At 47.7% G+C, this 20,376-nt stretch overlaps 2 non-coding genes across 2 annotated transcripts; both read right to left on the bottom strand.

The window, feature by feature from the left end:
- Positions 1–7,585: 7,585 nt before the first annotated feature.
- On the bottom strand, positions 7,586–7,704 carry LOC137500727 (5S ribosomal RNA). The gene has a single exon (XR_011018228.1). It is a non-coding gene; the product is annotated as a 5S ribosomal RNA (ribosomal RNA).
- A 9,278-nt stretch (positions 7,705–16,982) lies between these two features.
- LOC137500728 (5S ribosomal RNA) lies at positions 16,983–17,101 on the bottom strand. The gene has a single exon (XR_011018229.1). It is a non-coding gene; the product is annotated as a 5S ribosomal RNA (ribosomal RNA).
- Positions 17,102–20,376: the final 3,275 nt, after the last annotated feature.

Genomic DNA, 20,376 nt, shown 5'->3' on the forward strand with positions numbered 1-20,376 from the left:
TCTCGGTCAGGGCGTTGGCTCACCGGAAAAATATAAATAAACGGCCCTTTTCAGGGCCACCAACTCCTTAAGATAAGAGCTGTTTGTCTATCATGCTGCTATAGCTATCTTAGCAGAAGTATGGAGAAATCCTGAAGTGATAGAGCAGTTCAGACAACTCTCCTAATAATAATGATAATAATAACAATAATGAGACACTGCAAATATGAGGGCATCTGTAACATTAGCCAGGAGAGCACAAGAATAGCCTTTCCTTTGAGGTTATTTATTTAAGGGGGAAATGAGTAAGGTAGCTCCAGGCCCCTCTTAATATTTAATTTTCAGAAGGGAAGGAAGAAGGAAGTACATTATAGATTTCTTTTCATTTCATTTATGCTGTATAATTCTGTTCTTGACTGCTGGATACTACCAACCTATGCATGTAAGAACACACACTTAACTAGAAAGGAAAGGAAAGGATACTTAAAGTAGTATATTTACAATACTTTGTCTTTTAGACGTGCACAGCAAGGAAGATAATGTTTGTTTTCTCTTGTTAGCATTAAAATGTAGACATCATAACTGATAATGAGGGCTTTTTTCCGTGCAGGTTTCGGGGAGATGACTGTTTTGAGAGGGAGAATAGCGCAAGCTACGTTAGAGGAGTACTGTAAGTGGGACTCTGTGCTCTTTTGAGAGGTAAGTGGTGGCCCTGAAAAGGGCCGTTTTTTAAATACTGCATGCTCACAAACGGGAGCACGCTCGGAGGAGACTTAACCACCAAAACCGTACAGGGTGCGTCCCTGCCTCTTGAGAGCATAGACGACATCCATGGCGGTCACGGTCTTCCTCTTGGCGTGCTCGGTGTAGGTGACGGCATCCCGGATAACGTTCTCCAGGAATACCTTGAGCACGCCACGGGTCTCCTCGTAGATAAGTCCCGAAATACGCTTGACTCCACCTCTGCGAGCGAGACGTCTGATGGCAGGCTTAGTGATGCCCTGGATGTTGTCTCGGAGCACCTTCCTGTGACGCTTGGCGCCTCCTTTGCCGAGTCCCTTGCCTCCCTTGCCTCGTCCGGTCATGATAGATCAGTAGAGCTGCGAGTTCAGAGCTAGAATGCGGCTGGCACTCGAGGCCCCTCGCTTTTGTTGAAAGTGCCTGGCCCCGGTGACGTCAGCACCGCCCGGCCAATGGGAGTGCAGCTGCTACCGAGGGTGGGGGAAGCGAAGCAATAAAACAGTCGGGCAGCAAGCCCCCGAACCATTCTTCCTGGGACGAGTCGACAGTGAGCACGTGATGGCCCGTACTAAGCAGACTGCACGTAAATCTACCGGAGGCAAGGCCCCGCGCAAGCAACTGGCCACCAAGGCTGCCCGTAAGAGCGCGCCTGCCACCGGAGGAGTGAAGAAGCCTCATCGCTACAGGCCCGGTACCGTGGCCCTGCGTGAGATCAGACGCTACCAGAAGAGCACTGAGCTTCTGATCCGCAAGCTGCCCTTCCAGCGGCTGGTGAGAGAGATAGCTCAGGACTTCAAGACCGACCTGCGCTTCCAGAGCTCGGCTGTCATGGCCTTGCAGGAGGCCAGTGAGGCCTACCTGGTGGGTCTTTTTGAAGACACCAACTTGTGTGCCATCCACGCCAAGCGTGTCACCATCATGCCTAAGGACATCCAGCTCGCCCGCCGCATCCGTGGCGAACGTGCCTAAGTCCGGTGCTTGTCTTATGGCTGGAGCTTTACCAAACGGCCCTTTTCAGGGCCACCAAAATTTCCTAGAAGAGTAGTTATTGTCTCTCTGGTCTAGGATAGAAGGAAAACGAAAAGAAAAAAAGCTAGTGGTTCCTCTAGGTTCAAGGAAAAATCTAAGAGTAACAGAATATAATAATAATAACAATAATAATAATAATAATAATAATAATAATAATAATAATAATAATCTTGAGTATTGAGTACAATAATTCATTAATTAATATCTAGGACGTGATAGTAATAATAATAATAATAATAATAATAATAATAATAATAATAATAACAACAACAACAGCAACAGCAAAAGTGCAGTAAGTAAGGATAAAGAAAAATGTAGTTAAGTACAATAATAATGAAATTTGAAGAGTGAGTCGCCCCGCAATGAGACAAACTAGCCTGTTTAGGAGGCAGAGATAGGAGAGGCCAGGGTTCCAGCCTTGGACAGTGACTGACATAATATGCTCTCTTGGGGAATAAAATTGATGGCCCTGATAAGGGCCGTTTTTCCTCTGCTCCTACGAGAGCAAGAGGTGCGTGTAGAAGGAAGCAAGAACATGAAATGTCCTCACTTCCTTTTTGCTGGTGCCTTTTTAGGCGAGGCCTTGGGCTTAGCGGCCTTTTTAGGCTTAGGTGCCTTAGGTTTCTTAGTGGGCACCTTGGCGGCCTTCTTAGCCTTGGAAGGAGCCTTCTGCTTGGGTTTGGGAGCAGGAGCGGCCTTCTTCTTCTCGGCAGGCTTTTTGGAAATGGCTTTCTTGGCTGCAGCCTTGGCTCCACCAGCCTTCTTCGCCTTGGGGATGCGCTTCTCCTTGGGGGCAGCGGACCGCTTGACAGGGGCTGCGCTGGCCTTCTCCGGCTTGGCAGCCGAAGCGAGCTTGAAGGAACCTGAAGCTCCCTTCCCCTTGGTCTGGACCAGCTCTCCGGAAGCCACGGCAGATTTCAGGTACTTCTTGATGAAAGGGGCCAGCTTCTCAGAGTCCACCTTGTAGTTGGCAGAGATGTACTTCTTGATAGCCTGCAGAGAAGATCCACCTCGTTCCTTCAGGCTCTTGATGGCACTGCCCACCATCTCGGAGGTTTTCGGATGGGCAGGCTTGGTGCGAGGTTTCTTCGATGCAGAAGCCTTGCTCTTCTTGGGCGACGCCTGGGCCGGAGCCGAGGCGGGTGCAGATGCTGCCGATGCTGTTGCTGTGTCAGCCATGGTCACGATGAGAATGTGTTCGCGCGCTCCCCTGGTTATCTGAGTGTATCAGGCTACTCGGACCGCGCAGGAAACAGCAGTGGCTGGCTGTCGGGTGGGTTGCGCGGCGACAAGTTGGGGACGTGCTTCCTAGCTCCTTTCTCGTGCTCCCTGCGTCTTTAAGGGGTGGGTTACAATCAGGGTTCGGTTAGGAAGGGATAGTCAAAGGTTTGACGCTGCTCCTCAGGTGGCAGAAGTACTCGTCACCTTGCTTCGGGCGTCCTGATGGAGGTGCGTTCGATGGGCAGCATTTCACCAGCCGCCTCTCCATGCCGACGTTTAGGGGCGGCCGTCGTCGTCGCGACGCCCCCGGGAGTGACCCCCTCTTACCTGAAGGAAGCCCAATCCTTCCTCTAGCAATGGAGCTGAACGGCCATCCTCAGGCTCTAACCCCTTCCGAGTGAGAGCAAAGGCAAGTCAGCCTTTAGGTAGTTTTCCACAGAGTGAAGCAGACCTGCTGTAATCTGCCTCTTGTAGCTTTGCTTGAAAGGACCTACAGGATAAAGGACATAAGTTAGAAGCTAGCCTCCATGACTCGTTCGACTCCTGCTTTCCTGCTGGTAGCGCCAATCTCGTAAAGTCCTAGCCTTTAGGCCTCTATTTATAAGGCTCTCAACTCTGTACAGTCTCTCACATCCAGCAGCTTTCAGCCCCTGTCGGGGGTCGAAAGCTCAGGTTGGGAAAAGGGACAGCCTGCCCAAGGGAACCTCTAGATGTTTCTTAGGGCATAATTAAATTTCCAGTTCGCTACAGAGCCTGTACCGCCTCAGGAGAGGCTTCACCCCTCGCCTGCTGGATGGAGGCATTGTGAGTCGTATCTTACTGCCTCCAGTGGGCTGCGAAGGCAGGATCGAGAACACCGTGACGGAGGAAGGGGCAGTCAGTCCAGACTCTTCAAAGAACAGATTTCCTGTACCAGGAGATGATAAGTCTGTCAGTTTGATAGACCTGGCAACATCCCTTACCTTCGGTCAAATTTCTTTAGGATGAGAGACCCTTTGAGACAGCAACTCAGCAGATTTATTGGAAGGAAGGAAGGAAGGAAGGAAGGAAGGAAGGAAGGAAGGAAGGAAGGAAGGAAGGAAGGAAGGACCATGGTTTCCCAACAAACTTCTCTGCAAGACATTGCCACAACTTACAAGGGAAAAAATGTAAAGGTTTGAGGTGCTGCAACACTCATACAGCTAACATCTCACTTAAATGGTCCTGAAAGAAAGAAAGAAAGAAAGAAAGAAAGAAAGAAAGAAAGACAGAAAGAAAGAAAGAAAGAAAGAAAGGAAAATAATAATAATAATAATAATAATAATAATAATAATAATAATAATAATAATAATAATAATAATAATAATAAGAAGAAGAAGAAGAAGAAGAAGAAGAAGAAGAAGAAGAAGAAGAAGAAGAAGAAGAAGTTGTGTTTAATGACCCTTCAATAGGAGTTTATTTTTTGAGAGAAGCTAGTGTTTTTACCTTGAATATGTATACTCTGAACGAGGTGAAGCAGAATTTGAAGCCAACTGATCGCGCCGAGACTCGATCTTGCTACCCACCTTCATCATACAGAGTAGCGTATGACGATGATGATGATGATGATGATGATGATGATGATGATGGTAGTAATAACTGTATCCAAAATTCAGGTAACATCAGTTTTTACTCGCAAAATGGTTTCATGATTTCTTTGGCTAAGAGAACCAAGCGGTAACCCTAACCTCGAAAATGAATTGTCGCTCTCGATTTATAAGATGCCCTTTCTTTCTTCGGCCTAGTCGCTATCTAGTCGGCAGTCGTTTGAAATCGTGCAGGTTTCTGCATGGTTCGACGTGCGTATCCTACTAGCAGTTGAAGTCAGCGTGAAATTAAGTACAGTACAGTAACTATGTGTAAGATCTCCTTCACTTGGTGAGACAAGTTGTAGGGCCAAATAAAGGTACAGAGAGCAGAGAGAGCATTACATAACATAGAGCTAAATATGCACTGTACTTGGGTTGATGGTGTATTATACTGAACGCCCTCTTCCCCCCCTCCCCCTGCCATTACATCTTTACTGAATGATTCTGCACAACGTTCCCTGCTGTTAATATTAATCCCCTACTGGGTTTTAGCTTAACGGTATCACTCGGTAATCATCATCATCATGACAGCCTCTGTCCTTCATGCTAAAAATCAGCTGCAGAGAAAAGGACCCTTTGTGTTCTTGCCATTATTATTATTATTATTATTATTATTATTATTATTATTATTATTATTATTATTATTATCATTATCATTTACCTCAGCGAATGAAAGCCCATGTATGAACATTTTTTTGTACATAAGCAACGATCAGCTGCTTTACCGACACCTTGTAATCCAAGAAAGAAAGAAAGAAAGAAAGAAAGAAAGAAAGAAAGAAAGAAAGTAAGTATAGGGGTACCTAACCACTCCTGAAAACTACTTTCATTGAAGGTTGTACTAGGCCAAACTCTAGAGACCTCTTACTAAATGGTACCATACTACAGGGCAGGTGTAAAAAATAGTTAATGAAACCGTATAATGAAAGGTACAGACTTAAGAGCAAGTGGCGTACTGGCTTATTATCCCTCCCTTCCAGGACCCTTCTTGCAACCACTAACCACCACCTACACCCCTGCCCAAGCAGTATTCGAGCATCGGGCTGTGTGATGTGGTCGCCTTAGAAGTTTGTGCTAGACAATACCCCAAAGAAAGTAGGTGGTTTAAGACAGGCAATAAAGTTTTAAGTTTTACTCCTCTTCCCTCAAATATGAAGAGAAGTACACCATAATGAGGGGTACTAAGCCATTTAAATTCATGACAGAGACCTGATGATTCTTAGCCCTGCTGATCTAGGGTGACACTTGATATAACCAGGCCAGACCCAGTACCTGAATATTTTTAGGTTATCCAAGCCAAACCTGGGTTATATATTGCCCGAAATATGTAGCTACCCTGTAATTAGAAGATGCAGGTGTGACTTCACGACTGGTGATGATATAACGGAGCACAATTTAGCATGTTAGGTACTAGTAGATCCACGATCAGCCCTAGCCGTGTCTGATGCAGAAATCCTAACCTGACTTGGGAAGAACGGTAACTTATTTCTTTCTTTCTTTCTTTCTTTCTTTCTTTCCTTGAACGCTAGCCTGTAGTAGTAAGGCAAGAGGCAGTGATCAGGTGGTCAGCAAAAGGACACATTATTGCTTGAGTTCGAAATTGTCCACTGCCTTAAGTAATAGTCGTATTAGTAGCAGTAATGGTGGTGGTGGTACTACTAGTAAGGTTATGTTCACTATTATCTTACGCCTTTCGTAGATGCCGAGGTGCCGGAAGTTTGTCCCGCAGGAGTTCTTTTTATGCGCCCATATCTACAGACCATCGAAATATCACACGAGTGAGCCGGTGTCGAACCTGTCAAGTAGGGCTCAGAATGGTCTAATTTTAATTCTAGGACGGTAACAGTAACTATACGGAGTTCCGATTCGTTCTACTCAATTTATCACTTGCCAAAAGATCGGTCAGCTGACGTACAAACAACAAAAACGAGTGCTTTCCTCCCTTCACCTAACCTAAAACGTCACGACTCTTTGAACTAACCCTTGTCGTCAAAAGGTTACCTTCTCAGTCTTATTTGAAGGGCGTCTCGTCTTTGATAGAAATGAAAGAGTTTTACAAGTTCCTAGGCTTCAAAACTACGTTACATCGCAACACACGCACTTCGAAGATAGCGGGCTGTGTGTAGGCCACTGTACTGCACTGGTGCCCTACCGTTCGTAAGGAAGCCCGGGAGAGACACGAGCGTACTACAAACTTGTAACTTATTGCCGAACCGTGTCGTAATTTGAATAGCTACTTACCTGAAAGAACATAAAAGGAAATTGTTCGACTCTTTGAGGGGCTGCTAAATGCCGCGGTCGGTTGCTAGGACATGGCTTTCATTGTAATCACGACAGTGTCGATGACGTTGCATGGAAACCACCTTCCTCGCGATTTTCAAGGTGGGCGGGGAGTTTAGAAGCCTCGTTCCGCCCTTTAATAATCTTAATATTGGGAGAAATAGGACGTAGAATGATGTTATGTGCCATAAGAGGCCTGCAGGATAAGCTACACTAACCTAAAAGAATAAGAACAGCAAGTTTAGACATAGGGACGTACGATAGGAGGTACGAAAGTTAAAATCCTGGCACGAGTAATTGGAAGCGGTGCTAGGCTCAGCAAGGGTCCCCTAGGTCGACACACACACACACACACACACACACACACACACACACACACACACACACAGAGAGAGAGAGAGAGAGAGAGAGAGAGAGAGAGAGACGACGAATAATAATAATAATAATAATAATAATAATAATAATAATAATAATAATAATAATAATAATAATAACAACAACGATGATGATGATGTCGCCGCCGCCAGGTTAGGCCGGTCACCTAGGAGGAAATGCAATACTACGCTAAGCTTCGTTCCTGTATAGCCACGGGGTCGAAGAGCAGCAAAAGGTCTAGCTAGTTTCAGACGTAACAAAAAACGTGATTTAAGCAATTTCTGCTGGCCTGAGGCAAAAGTTGAAAGTAAGTTGTCGTACTGGGACTGGGAAACTTGGTAAAAAGGGAATTGAGCCAACGGCACGTGGTGTTCCCAAGCGGTCACCCATCCAAGTACTGACCACGCCCAATGTTGCTTAACTGCGGTGATCGGACGAGAACCGGTGTATTCAACATGGTATGGCCGTTGGCGAGAGAACGGAGCTTGAAACGTCCATACGAACCGCAAAGCGAGTTTCCTGGAGGTCTTTGTGGCGCGGGGGCGTTGGCAATGGTGCAGGGGTGTGCTCGGAGGTCGCCGTCGCGGAGCGGGCGCGGGTGGTTGTCGCGCTCCGCGGCGAAACGTACCCTAACTCGACTTAACCCCACTTCTCGTAACCTAACCCCAAAAAAACGCGCGCGCTGGCGCGCGCGCGCACACACACACGGGAAGTGTCGAGGGTTGTAATAATAATAATAATAATAATAATAATAATTACTGAAGGTGGTTGTGAAGGGGCCGGCGCTGTAGCGCAGGGGCAGCGTGCCTGCCTCGTAGCTGGGGGGCCCGGGTTCAATTCCCGGCCAGGCAAAGGAATTTTACCTCGATCTAATGGCTGCTTTGAGGTCCACTCAGCCTGCTTGCTTAGGGGCTGTAGTGCCATGGGGCTTGGTCTGGTTTTCATTGTAAAGGACAAAGCAGGAGGATTTTTAGCAATAAGGTAATGTAGTAGTAGTAGTAGTAGTAGTTCTTCCCTCCTTAGCTTATGATTTGAATGTTTTGCACTGTCTTTCGATGTATATGAAGTAGGACAGATAGATAAAATCAGAGTGGAGTTGATAACAAGGCTAACAGATGCTGCTCTTTTTTTTAAAGGTGTGGTGGCCCTGAAAAGGGCCGTTTGTTAAGAATGCAGCAAGGCAGAAAACCTGGCACCTTACTTGGAGCTGGTGTATTTGGTAACTGCCTTGGTACCCTCACTGACGGCGTGCTTGGCCAGCTCACCGGGCAACAGGAGGCGGACGGCAGTCTGGATCTCCCGACTGGTGATGGTGGAGCGCTTGTTGTAGTGGGCCAGACGGGAAGCCTCAGCGGCGATGCGCTCGAAGATGTCGTTGACAAAGCTGTTCATGATGCTCATCGCCTTGCTGGAGATGCCAGTATCAGGATGTACCTGTTTAAGCACCTTGTAGATGTAGATGGCATAGCTTTCCTTCCTCTTGCGCTTCTTCTTCTTGTCTCCCTTGGAGATGTTCTTCTGGGCCTTGCCGGCTTTCTTGGCTGCCTTTCCGCTTGTCTTGGGTGGCATGGTTGTCTGGGATGTCTCCTAGAAAGTAAATTTTTCGGCCCCCTTGCAATTCTTTTTAAGACCGAGAGGGCTGCATGCGACTAGCCAATGAGCGCAAGCTTACTGCAGCCTTATTGGTTGGCTCGTAACGTTGAGCAACCTTGCAGGCTACAAAACTGGTGCGCAGAGTGATTCGGTATCATTTTCCCTTCGAAGTAGAGCAGCAGAGCATCATAGCATCATGTCAGGACGAGGAAAGGGAGGAAAAGTGAAGGGCAAGTCCAAGAGTCGCTCCAGCCGTGCAGGCCTGCAGTTCCCTGTCGGCCGTATCCACCGTCTCCTCCGCAAGGGAAACTACGCTGAGCGAGTGGGTGCTGGGGCTCCTGTGTACCTGGCTGCAGTCATGGAATACCTGGCAGCTGAAGTTCTTGAGTTGGCGGGCAATGCAGCCCGTGACAACAAGAAGACCAGGATCATCCCTCGTCACTTACAGTTGGCCATCCGTAACGACGAGGAGTTGAACAAGTTGCTGTCTGGAGTGACCATTGCCCAGGGTGGTGTTCTGCCCATCCAGGCAGTGCTCCTGCCTAAGAAGACCGAGAAGAAGGCTTAAGTTCCTGTTCTCGGTCAGGGCGTTGGCTCACCGGAAAAATATAAATAAACGGCCCTTTTCAGGGCCACCAACTCCTTAAGATAAGAGCTGTTTGTCTATCATGCTGCTATAGCTATCTTAGCAGAAGTATGGAGAAATCCTGAAGTGATAGAGCAGTTCAGACAACTCTCCTAATAATAATGATAATAATAACAATAATGAGACACTGCAAATATGAGGGCATCTGTAACATTAGCCAGGAGAGCACAAGAATAGCCTTTCCTTTGAGGTTATTTATTTAAGGGGGAAATGAGTAAGGTAGCTCCAGGCCCCTCTTAATATTTAATTTTCAGAAGGGAAGGAAGAAGGAAGTACATTATAGATTTCTTTTCATTTCATTTATGCTGTATAATTCTGTTCTTGACTGCTGGATACTACCAACCTATGCATGTAAGAACACACACTTAACTAGAAAGGAAAGGAAAGGATACTTAAAGTAGTATATTTACAATACTTTGTCTTTTAGACGTGCACAGCAAGGAAGATAATGTTTGTTTTCTCTTGTTAGCATTAAAATGTAGACATCATAACTGATAATGAGGGCTTTTTTCCGTGCAGGTTTCGGGGAGATGACTGTTTTGAGAGGGAGAATAGCGCAAGCTACGTTAGAGGAGTACTGTAAGTGGGACTCTGTGCTCTTTTGAGAGGTAAGTGGTGGCCCTGAAAAGGGCCGTTTTTTAAATACTGCATGCTCACAAACGGGAGCACGCTCGGAGGAGACTTAACCACCAAAACCGTACAGGGTGCGTCCCTGCCTCTTGAGAGCATAGACGACATCCATGGCGGTCACGGTCTTCCTCTTGGCGTGCTCGGTGTAGGTGACGGCATCCCGGATAACGTTCTCCAGGAATACCTTGAGCACGCCACGGGTCTCCTCGTAGATAAGTCCCGAAATACGCTTGACTCCACCTCTGCGAGCGAGACGTCTGATGGCAGGCTTAGTGATGCCCTGGATGTTGTCTCGGAGCACCTTCCTGTGACGCTTGGCGCCTCCTTTGCCGAGTCCCTTGCCTCCCTTGCCTCGTCCGGTCATGATAGATCAGTAGAGCTGCGAGTTCAGAGCTAGAATGCGGCTGGCACTCGAGGCCCCTCGCTTTTGTTGAAAGTGCCTGGCCCCGGTGACGTCAGCACCGCCCGGCCAATGGGAGTGCAGCTGCTACCGAGGGTGGGGGAAGCGAAGCAATAAAACAGTCGGGCAGCAAGCCCCCGAACCATTCTTCCTGGGACGAGTCGACAGTGAGCACGTGATGGCCCGTACTAAGCAGACTGCACGTAAATCTACCGGAGGCAAGGCCCCGCGCAAGCAACTGGCCACCAAGGCTGCCCGTAAGAGCGCGCCTGCCACCGGAGGAGTGAAGAAGCCTCATCGCTACAGGCCCGGTACCGTGGCCCTGCGTGAGATCAGACGCTACCAGAAGAGCACTGAGCTTCTGATCCGCAAGCTGCCCTTCCAGCGGCTGGTGAGAGAGATAGCTCAGGACTTCAAGACCGACCTGCGCTTCCAGAGCTCGGCTGTCATGGCCTTGCAGGAGGCCAGTGAGGCCTACCTGGTGGGTCTTTTTGAAGACACCAACTTGTGTGCCATCCACGCCAAGCGTGTCACCATCATGCCTAAGGACATCCAGCTCGCCCGCCGCATCCGTGGCGAACGTGCCTAAGTCCGGTGCTTGTCTTATGGCTGGAGCTTTACCAAACGGCCCTTTTCAGGGCCACCAAAATTTCCTAGAAGAGTAGTTATTGTCTCTCTGGTCTAGGATAGAAGGAAAACGAAAAGAAAAAAAGCTAGTGGTTCCTCTAGGTTCAAGGAAAAATCTAAGAGTAACAGAATATAATAATAATAACAATAATAATAATAATAATAATAATAATAATAATAATAATAATAATCTTGAGTATTGAGTACAATAATTCATTAATTAATATCTAGGACGTGATAGTAATAATAATAATAATAATAATAATAATAATAATAATAATAATAACAACAACAACAGCAACAGCAAAAGTGCAGTAAGTAAGGATAAAGAAAAATGTAGTTAAGTACAATAATAATGAAATTTGAAGAGTGAGTCGCCCCGCAATGAGACAAACTAGCCTGTTTAGGAGGCAGAGATAGGAGAGGCCAGGGTTCCAGCCTTGGACAGTGACTGACATAATATGCTCTCTTGGGGAATAAAATTGATGGCCCTGATAATAAGGGCCGTTTTTCCTCTGCTCCTACGAGAGCAAGAGGTGCGTGTAGAAGGAAGCAAGAACATGAAATGTCCTCACTTCCTTTTTGCTGGTGCCTTTTTAGGCGAGGCCTTGGGCTTAGCGGCCTTTTTAGGCTTAGGTGCCTTAGGTTTCTTAGTGGGCACCTTGGCGGCCTTCTTAGCCTTGGAAGGAGCCTTCTGCTTGGGTTTGGGAGCAGGAGCGGCCTTCTTCTTCTCGGCAGGCTTTTTGGAAATGGCTTTCTTGGCTGCAGCCTTGGCTCCACCAGCCTTCTTCGCCTTGGGGATGCGCTTCTCCTTGGGGGCAGCGGACCGCTTGACAGGGGCTGCGCTGGCCTTCTCCGGCTTGGCAGCCGAAGCGAGCTTGAAGGAACCTGAAGCTCCCTTCCCCTTGGTCTGGACCAGCTCTCCGGAAGCCACGGCAGATTTCAGGTACTTCTTGATGAAAGGGGCCAGCTTCTCAGAGTCCACCTTGTAGTTGGCAGAGATGTACTTCTTGATAGCCTGCAGAGAAGATCCACCTCGTTCCTTCAGGCTCTTGATGGCACTGCCCACCATCTCGGAGGTTTTCGGATGGGCAGGCTTGGTGCGAGGTTTCTTCGATGCAGAAGCCTTGCTCTTCTTGGGCGACGCCTGGGCCGGAGCCGAGGCGGGTGCAGATGCTGCCGATGCTGTTGCTGTGTCAGCCATGGTCACGATGAGAATGTGTTCGCGCGCTCCCCTGGTTATCTGAGTGTATCAGGCTACTCGGACCGCGCAGGAAACAGCAGTGGCTGGCTGTCGGGTGGGTTGCGCGGCGACAAGTTGGGGACGTGCTTCCTAGCTCCTTTCTCGTGCTCCCTGCGTCTTTAAGGGGTGGGTTACAATCAGGGTTCGGTTAGGAAGGGATAGTCAAAGGTTTGACGCTGCTCCTCAGGTGGCAGAAGTACTCGTCACCTTGCTTCGGGCGTCCTGATGGAGGTGCGTTCGATGGGCAGCATTTCACCAGCCGCCTCTCCATGCCGACGTTTAGGGGCGGCCGTCGTCGTCGCGACGCCCCCGGGAGTGACCCCCTCTTACCTGAAGGAAGCCCAATCCTTCCTCTAGCAATGGAGCTGAACGGCCATCCTCAGGCTCTAACCCCTTCCGAGTGAGAGCAAAGGCAAGTCAGCCTTTAGGTAGTTTTCCACAGAGTGAAGCAGACCTGCTGTAATCTGCCTCTTGTAGCTTTGCTTGAAAGGACCTACAGGATAAAGGACATAAGTTAGAAGCTAGCCTCCATGACTCGTTCGACTCCTGCTTTCCTGCTGGTAGCGCCAATCTCGTAAAGTCCTAGCCTTTAGGCCTCTATTTATAAGGCTCTCAACTCTGTACAGTCTCTCACATCCAGCAGCTTTCAGCCCCTGTCGGGGGTCGAAAGCTCAGGTTGGGAAAAGGGACAGCCTGCCCAAGGGAACCTCTAGATGTTTCTTAGGGCATAATTAAATTTCCAGTTCGCTACAGAGCCTGTACCGCCTCAGGAGAGGCTTCACCCCTCGCCTGCTGGATGGAGGCATTGTGAGTCGTATCTTACTGCCTCCAGTGGGCTGCGAAGGCAGGATCGAGAACACCGTGACGGAGGAAGGGGCAGTCAGTCCAGACTCTTCAAAGAACAGATTTCCTGTACCAGGAGATGATAAGTCTGTCAGTTTGATAGACCTGGCAACATCCCTTACCTTCGGTCAAATTTCTTTAGGATGAGAGACCCTTTGAGACAGCAACTCAGCAGATTTATTGGAAGGAAGGAAGGAAGGAAGGAAGGAAGGAAGGAAGGAAGGAAGGAAGGAAGGAAGGAAGGAAGGACCATGGTTTCCCAACAAACTTCTCTGCAAGACATTGCCACAACTTACAAGGGAAAAAATGTAAAGGTTTGAGGTGCTGCAACACTCATACAGCTAACATCTCACTTAAATGGTCCTGAAAGAAAGAAAGAAAGAAAGAAAGAAAGAAAGAAAGAAAGACAGAAAGAAAGAAAGAAAGAAAGAAAGGAAAATAATAATAATAATAATAATAATAATAATAATAATAATAATAATAATAATAATAATAATAATAATAAGAAGAAGAAGAAGAAGAAGAAGAAGAAGAAGAAGAAGAAGAAGAAGAAGAAGAAGAAGTTGTGTTTAATGACCCTTCAATAGGAGTTTATTTTTTGAGAGAAGCTAGTGTTTTTACCTTGAATATGTATACTCTGAACGAGGTGAAGCAGAATTTGAAGCCAACTGATCGCGCCGAGACTCGATCTTGCTACCCACCTTCATCATACAGAGTAGCGTATGACGATGATGATGATGATGATGATGATGATGATGATGATGGTAGTAATAACTGTATCCAAAATTCAGGTAACATCAGTTTTTACTCGCAAAATGGTTTCATGATTTCTTTGGCTAAGAGAACCAAGCGGTAACCCTAACCTCGAAAATGAATTGTCGCTCTCGATTTATAAGATGCCCTTTCTTTCTTCGGCCTAGTCGCTATCTAGTCGGCAGTCGTTTGAAATCGTGCAGGTTTCTGCATGGTTCGACGTGCGTATCCTACTAGCAGTTGAAGTCAGCGTGAAATTAAGTACAGTACAGTAACTATGTGTAAGATCTCCTTCACTTGGTGAGACAAGTTGTAGGGCCAAATAAAGGTACAGAGAGCAGAGAGAGCATTACATAACATAGAGCTAAATATGCACTGTACTTGGGTTGATGGTGTATTATACTGAACGCCCTCTTCCCCCCCTCCCCCTGCCATTACATCTTTACTGAATGATTCTGCACAACGTTCCCTGCTGTTAATATTAATCCCCTACTGGGTTTTAGCTTAACGGTATCACTCGGTAATCATCATCATCATGACAGCCTCTGTCCTTCATGCTAAAAATCAGCTGCAGAGAAAAGGACCCTTTGTGTTCTTGCCATTATTATTATTATTATTATTATTATTATTATTATTATTATTATTATTATTATTATTATCATTATCATTTACCTCAGCGAATGAAAGCCCATGTATGAACATTTTTTTGTACATAAGCAACGATCAGCTGCTTTACCGACACCTTGTAATCCAAGAAAGAAAGAAAGAAAGAAAGAAAGAAAGAAAGAAAGAAAGTAAGTATAGGGGTACCTAACCACTCCTGAAAACTACTTTCATTGAAGGTTGTACTAGGCCAAACTCTAGAGACCTCTTACTAAATGGTACCATACTACAGGGCAGGTGTAAAAAATAGTTAATGAAACCGTATAATGAAAGGTACAGACTTAAGAGCAAGTGGCGTACTGGCTTATTATCCCTCCCTTCCAGGACCCTTCTTGCAACCACTAACCACCACCTACACCCCTGCCCAAGCAGTATTCGAGCATCGGGCTGTGTGATGTGGTCGCCTTAGAAGTTTGTGCTAGACAATACCCCAAAGAAAGTAGGTGGTTTAAGACAGGCAATAAAGTTTTAAGTTTTACTCCTCTTCCCTCAAATATGAAGAGAAGTACACCATAATGAGGGGTACTAAGCCATTTAAATTCATGACAGAGACCTGATGATTCTTAGCCCTGCTGATCTAGGGTGACACTTGATATAACCAGGCCAGACCCAGTACCTGAATATTTTTAGGTTATCCAAGCCAAACCTGGGTTATATATTGCCCGAAATATGTAGCATCTACCCTGTAATTAGAAGATGCAGGTGTGACTTCACGACTGGTGATGATATAACGGAGCACAATTTAGCATGTTAGGTACTAGTAGATCCACGATCAGCCCTAGCCGTGTCTGATGCAGAAATCCTAACCTGACTTGGGAAGAACGGTAACTTATTTCTTTCTTTCTTTCTTTCTTTCTTTCTTTCCTTGAACGCTAGCCTGTAGTAGTAAGGCAAGAGGCAGTGATCAGGTGGTCAGCAAAAGGACACATTATTGCTTGAGTTCGAAATTGTCCACTGCCTTAAGTAATAGTCGTATTAGTAGCAGTAATGGTGGTGGTGGTACTACTAGTAAGGTTATGTTCACTATTATCTTACGCCTTTCGTAGATGCCGAGGTGCCGGAAGTTTGTCCCGCAGGAGTTCTTTTTATGCGCCCATATCTACAGACCATCGAAATATCACACGAGTGAGCCGGTGTCGAACCTGTCAAGTAGGGCTCAGAATGGTCTAATTTTAATTCTAGGACGGTAACAGTAACTATACGGAGTTCCGATTCGTTCTACTCAATTTATCACTTGCCAAAAGATCGGTCAGCTGACGTACAAACAACAAAAACGAGTGCTTTCCTCCCTTCACCTAACCTAAAACGTCACGACTCTTTGAACTAACCCTTGTCGTCAAAAGGTTACCTTCTCAGTCTTATTTGAAGGGCGTCTCGTCTTTGATAGAAATGAAAGAGTTTTACAAGTTCCTAGGCTTCAAAACTACGTTACATCGCAACACACGCACTTCGAAGATAGCGGGCTGTGTGTAGGCCACTGTACTGCACTGGTGCCCTACCGTTCGTAAGGAAGCCCGGGAGAGACACGAGCGTACTACAAACTTGTAACTTATTGCCGAACCGTGTCGTAATTTGAATAGCTACTTACCTGAAAGAACATAAAAGGAAATTGTTCGACTCTTTGAGGGGCTGCTAAATGCCGCGGTCGGTTGCTAGGACATGGCTTTCATTGTAATCACGACAGTGTCGATGACGTTGCATGGAAACCACCTTCCTCGCGATTTTCAAGGTGGGCGGGGAGTTTAGAAGCCTCGTTCCGCCCTTTAATAATCTTAATATTGGGAGAAATAGGACGTAGAATGATGTTATGTGCCATAAGAGGCCTGCAGGATAAGCTACACTAACCTAAAAGAATAAGAACAGCAAGTTTAGACATAGGGACGTACGATAGGAGGTACGAAAGTTAAAATCCTGGCACGAGTAATTGGAAGCGGTGCTAGGCTCAGCAAGGGTCCCCTAGGTCGACACACACACACACACACACACACACACACACACACACACACACACACACAGAGAGAGAGAGAGAGAGAGAGAGAGAGAGAGAGAGACGACGAATAATAATAATAATAATAATAATAATAATAATAATAATAATAATAATAATAATAATAATAACAACAACGATGATGATGATGTCGCCGCCGCCAGGTTAGGCCGGTCACCTAGGAGGAAATGCAATACTACGCTAAGCTTCGTTCCTGTATAGCCACGGGGTCGAAGAGCAGCAAAAGGTCTAGCTAGTTTCAGACGTAACAAAAAACGTGATTTAAGCAATTTCTGCTGGCCTGAGGCAAAAGTTGAAAGTAAGTTGTCGTACTGGGACTGGGAAACTTGGTAAAAAGGGAATTGAGCCAACGGCACGTGGTGTTCCCAAGCGGTCACCCATCCAAGTACTGACCACGCCCAATGTTGCTTAACTGCGGTGATCGGACGAGAACCGGTGTATTCAACATGGTATGGCCGTTGGCGAGAGAACGGAGCTTGAAACGTCCATACGAACCGCAAAGCGAGTTTCCTGGAGGTCTTTGTGGCGCGGGGGCGTTGGCAATGGTGCAGGGGTGTGCTCGGAGGTCGCCGTCGCGGAGCGGGCGCGGGTGGTTGTCGCGCTCCGCGGCGAAACGTACCCTAACTCGACTTAACCCCACTTCTCGTAACCTAACCCCAAAAAAACGCGCGCGCTGGCGCGCGCGCGCACACACACACGGGAAGTGTCGAGGGTTGTAATAATAATAATAATAATAATAATAATAATTACTGAAGGTGGTTGTGAAGGGGCCGGCGCTGTAGCGCAGGGGCAGCGTGCCTGCCTCGTAGCTGGGGGGCCCGGGTTCAATTCCCGGCCAGGCAAAGGAATTTTACCTCGATCTAATGGCTGCTTTGAGGTCCACTCAGCCTGCTTGCTTAGGGGCTGTAGTGCCATGGGGCTTGGTCTGGTTTTCATTGTAAAGGACAAAGCAGGAGGATTTTTAGCAATAAGGTAATGTAGTAGTAGTAGTAGTAGTAGTTCTTCCCTCCTTAGCTTATGATTTGAATGTTTTGCACTGTCTTTCGATGTATATGAAGTAGGACAGATAGATAAAATCAGAGTGGAGTTGATAACAAGGCTAACAGATGCTGCTCTTTTTTTTAAAGGTGTGGTGGCCCTGAAAAGGGCCGTTTGTTAAGAATGCAGCAAGGCAGAAAACCTGGCACCTTACTTGGAGCTGGTGTATTTGGTAACTGCCTTGGTACCCTCACTGACGGCGTGCTTGGCCAGCTCACCGGGCAACAGGAGGCGGACGGCAGTCTGGATCTCCCGACTGGTGATGGTGGAGCGCTTGTTGTAGTGGGCCAGACGGGAAGCCTCAGCGGCGATGCGCTCGAAGATGTCGTTGACAAAGCTGTTCATGATGCTCATCGCCTTGCTGGAGATGCCAGTATCAGGATGTACCTGTTTAAGCACCTTGTAGATGTAGATGGCATAGCTTTCCTTCCTCTTGCGCTTCTTCTTCTTGTCTCCCTTGGAGATGTTCTTCTGGGCCTTGCCGGCTTTCTTGGCTGCCTTTCCGCTTGTCTTGGGTGGCATGGTTGTCTGGGATGTCTCCTAGAAAGTAAATTTTTCGGCCCCCTTGCAATTCTTTTTAAGACCGAGAGGGCTGCATGCGACTAGCCAATGAGCGCAAGCTTACTGCAGCCTTATTGGTTGGCTCGTAACGTTGAGCAACCTTGCAGGCTACAAAACTGGTGCGCAGAGTGATTCGGTATCATTTTCCATCATTTCATCATTTTTACCATTTCAGCCATCATCAGCCAGCCAGCCAGCCAGCATTCTCCTGGTAGCCTCCGGACTGAGCAGTTCTCCGAGCCTTCTCCGTCGTTCTGCCCAGCCTCCGCCTCTGCTAATTGGTGTCAGCGCATTCTTCGTGGTCTCCTCGGTCGTCCCCAGCCTTTGCCTGGACTGCCAAGCCGCTCCCGGCCAGATACTGCTGCCTTCAATTGACTTCACCTACCAGGAACTCATAAGAAGCGAGGAGGTATTCCAACTGGTAGTTGGGCTGGTTGCCTACCTGCCTCTCCCCTGCGGGCCATTCTTCACGGCTACTCACCTCTACTGGGACGTGACTTCACGCCTGCTACCCACGGTCACCCGACCCTCGCCTTGCTGGTTGCCTACCTGCGCCTGCACCTCGCCTTGCGGGTTGCATACCCGCTCTTGTCGCCGCTTCGCACTTCGTCTTCGTCGCAGCCCCCTGACTGCCACCAGCCCTCCATCCTCGGCCTGTTTCCAGGCTGACCAGAGCAATTTGTCTTTATAGCGGACCTGGTTCAATCCATAGTCCAGCTATAGCCCTCCGGTCTCCGTAGCAGGACTGGTAGTGTAGGTTGAGCACTTAGCGTCCTGCTTCGGCCTCAGGTCCCCGCTAAATCTTTTCTCTGCTGTACCGACAGCCTTCGTAACTTGTGTCGCCTGTTGACCGCAGCTCGCATCCTGTCAGTGGCCCCAACCACTACCAGAAAAACTCGCCCTGGTGCGACCTCGACAACAGGAAGACACTTTTCTGACAGTCCACTCCTGGTGTTTGACACTCCCCCCCCTGCTGCTCGCTCTTTTCCACCCTGCCCGACTGCATAGCTGTTATTTTGGCTGCCCCCTCAGCCCTAGTGACTAAGGCCCCTGCCTTGGCAGGGGCTAACTTTCATTTCTCACTCTAACTTACTTATCATGACTAAAGTCGGCAAGAACCCTTCTGGTTCTTTGCAGTCTGCTTCCACCTCAGGCCCTTCAGGCCCCTGTAATCAAAGAATCTTCAAAATGAAAAACCCTAATAGAAACAGCCCAAGTGTGCTGTCCAACGCCAATCCTGCTGCAGTGAGCATTATGCCCGAGAGGTCAACCAATTGTTTAAGAGTTGAGGTACCTCCAAGTATTACCCCGCCTTTTCTACGCAAGACTCGGTCACCTCCCCCCCCTCCCCCCCCTTCTGTCACCCCTACATCCTCGGTGGTCACCACTACAGCTGATCCACCCGATTCTGGTCCTGAGTCGGAGCCGCCTCCAGCCACCTGTTTGAGGATAAGATCTTCTTCGCTTCCACCTCCGTTGTCAAGAGCCAGGTCCCCGGCCACCCAGTCTGTTAGCCTGGACAACCTCACTCCAGACTCCGATGATGCTGCCTCCACGGATGGTTCTTCTGATGACTCATTTACGTCGCCCACTGGACGTTCCCAAAGAAGACGTATGAAATGCCATGATGTGAAACCAAGACCACTGGTTGTGTCCAACAAATTTGATATCTTCAGTAAACCTTCTGCTCCCCCCACTTCGCCCCCAAAAACCCCCGCCGTCAAGCCCTCCACTCCCTCCCGTTCTTCCCCCCCACCTCCCCTCATTGACAATAATTCTTTCCAGCAATCTAGAACTGATTCTAACTCATCCCCTCCTGCGCAAAACTCCTCCCAGACTTCCCGGACTCCAAGAATCAAGATTCCCCCTGTCTATGTCAGGGACGTTAAGGACATTAATCAATTCACCGACCTTCTGAAGGCAAATCAGATTGAATACGCAATCAAAGTACTTCACGACGGCATTCGGGTTCAAACCCGCTCTTTAGAAGACTTTGAAACGTTGAAAGCCCTCATCCGAAAATGCAACGGGCAATATCATACTAGACTCCTAGTTGACAAAGCCTACAGGAAGGTGGTAATCCGTGGCCTCCATCACTCTCAATCCCTGGAAGAGATCGCCGAAGAATTATCGTCCATT

Source organism: Anabrus simplex, chromosome 4 (genome assembly GCF_040414725.1).
Source record: "Anabrus simplex isolate iqAnaSimp1 chromosome 4, ASM4041472v1, whole genome shotgun sequence".
NCBI classification, from domain to species: Eukaryota; Metazoa; Arthropoda; class Insecta; order Orthoptera; family Tettigoniidae; genus Anabrus; species Anabrus simplex.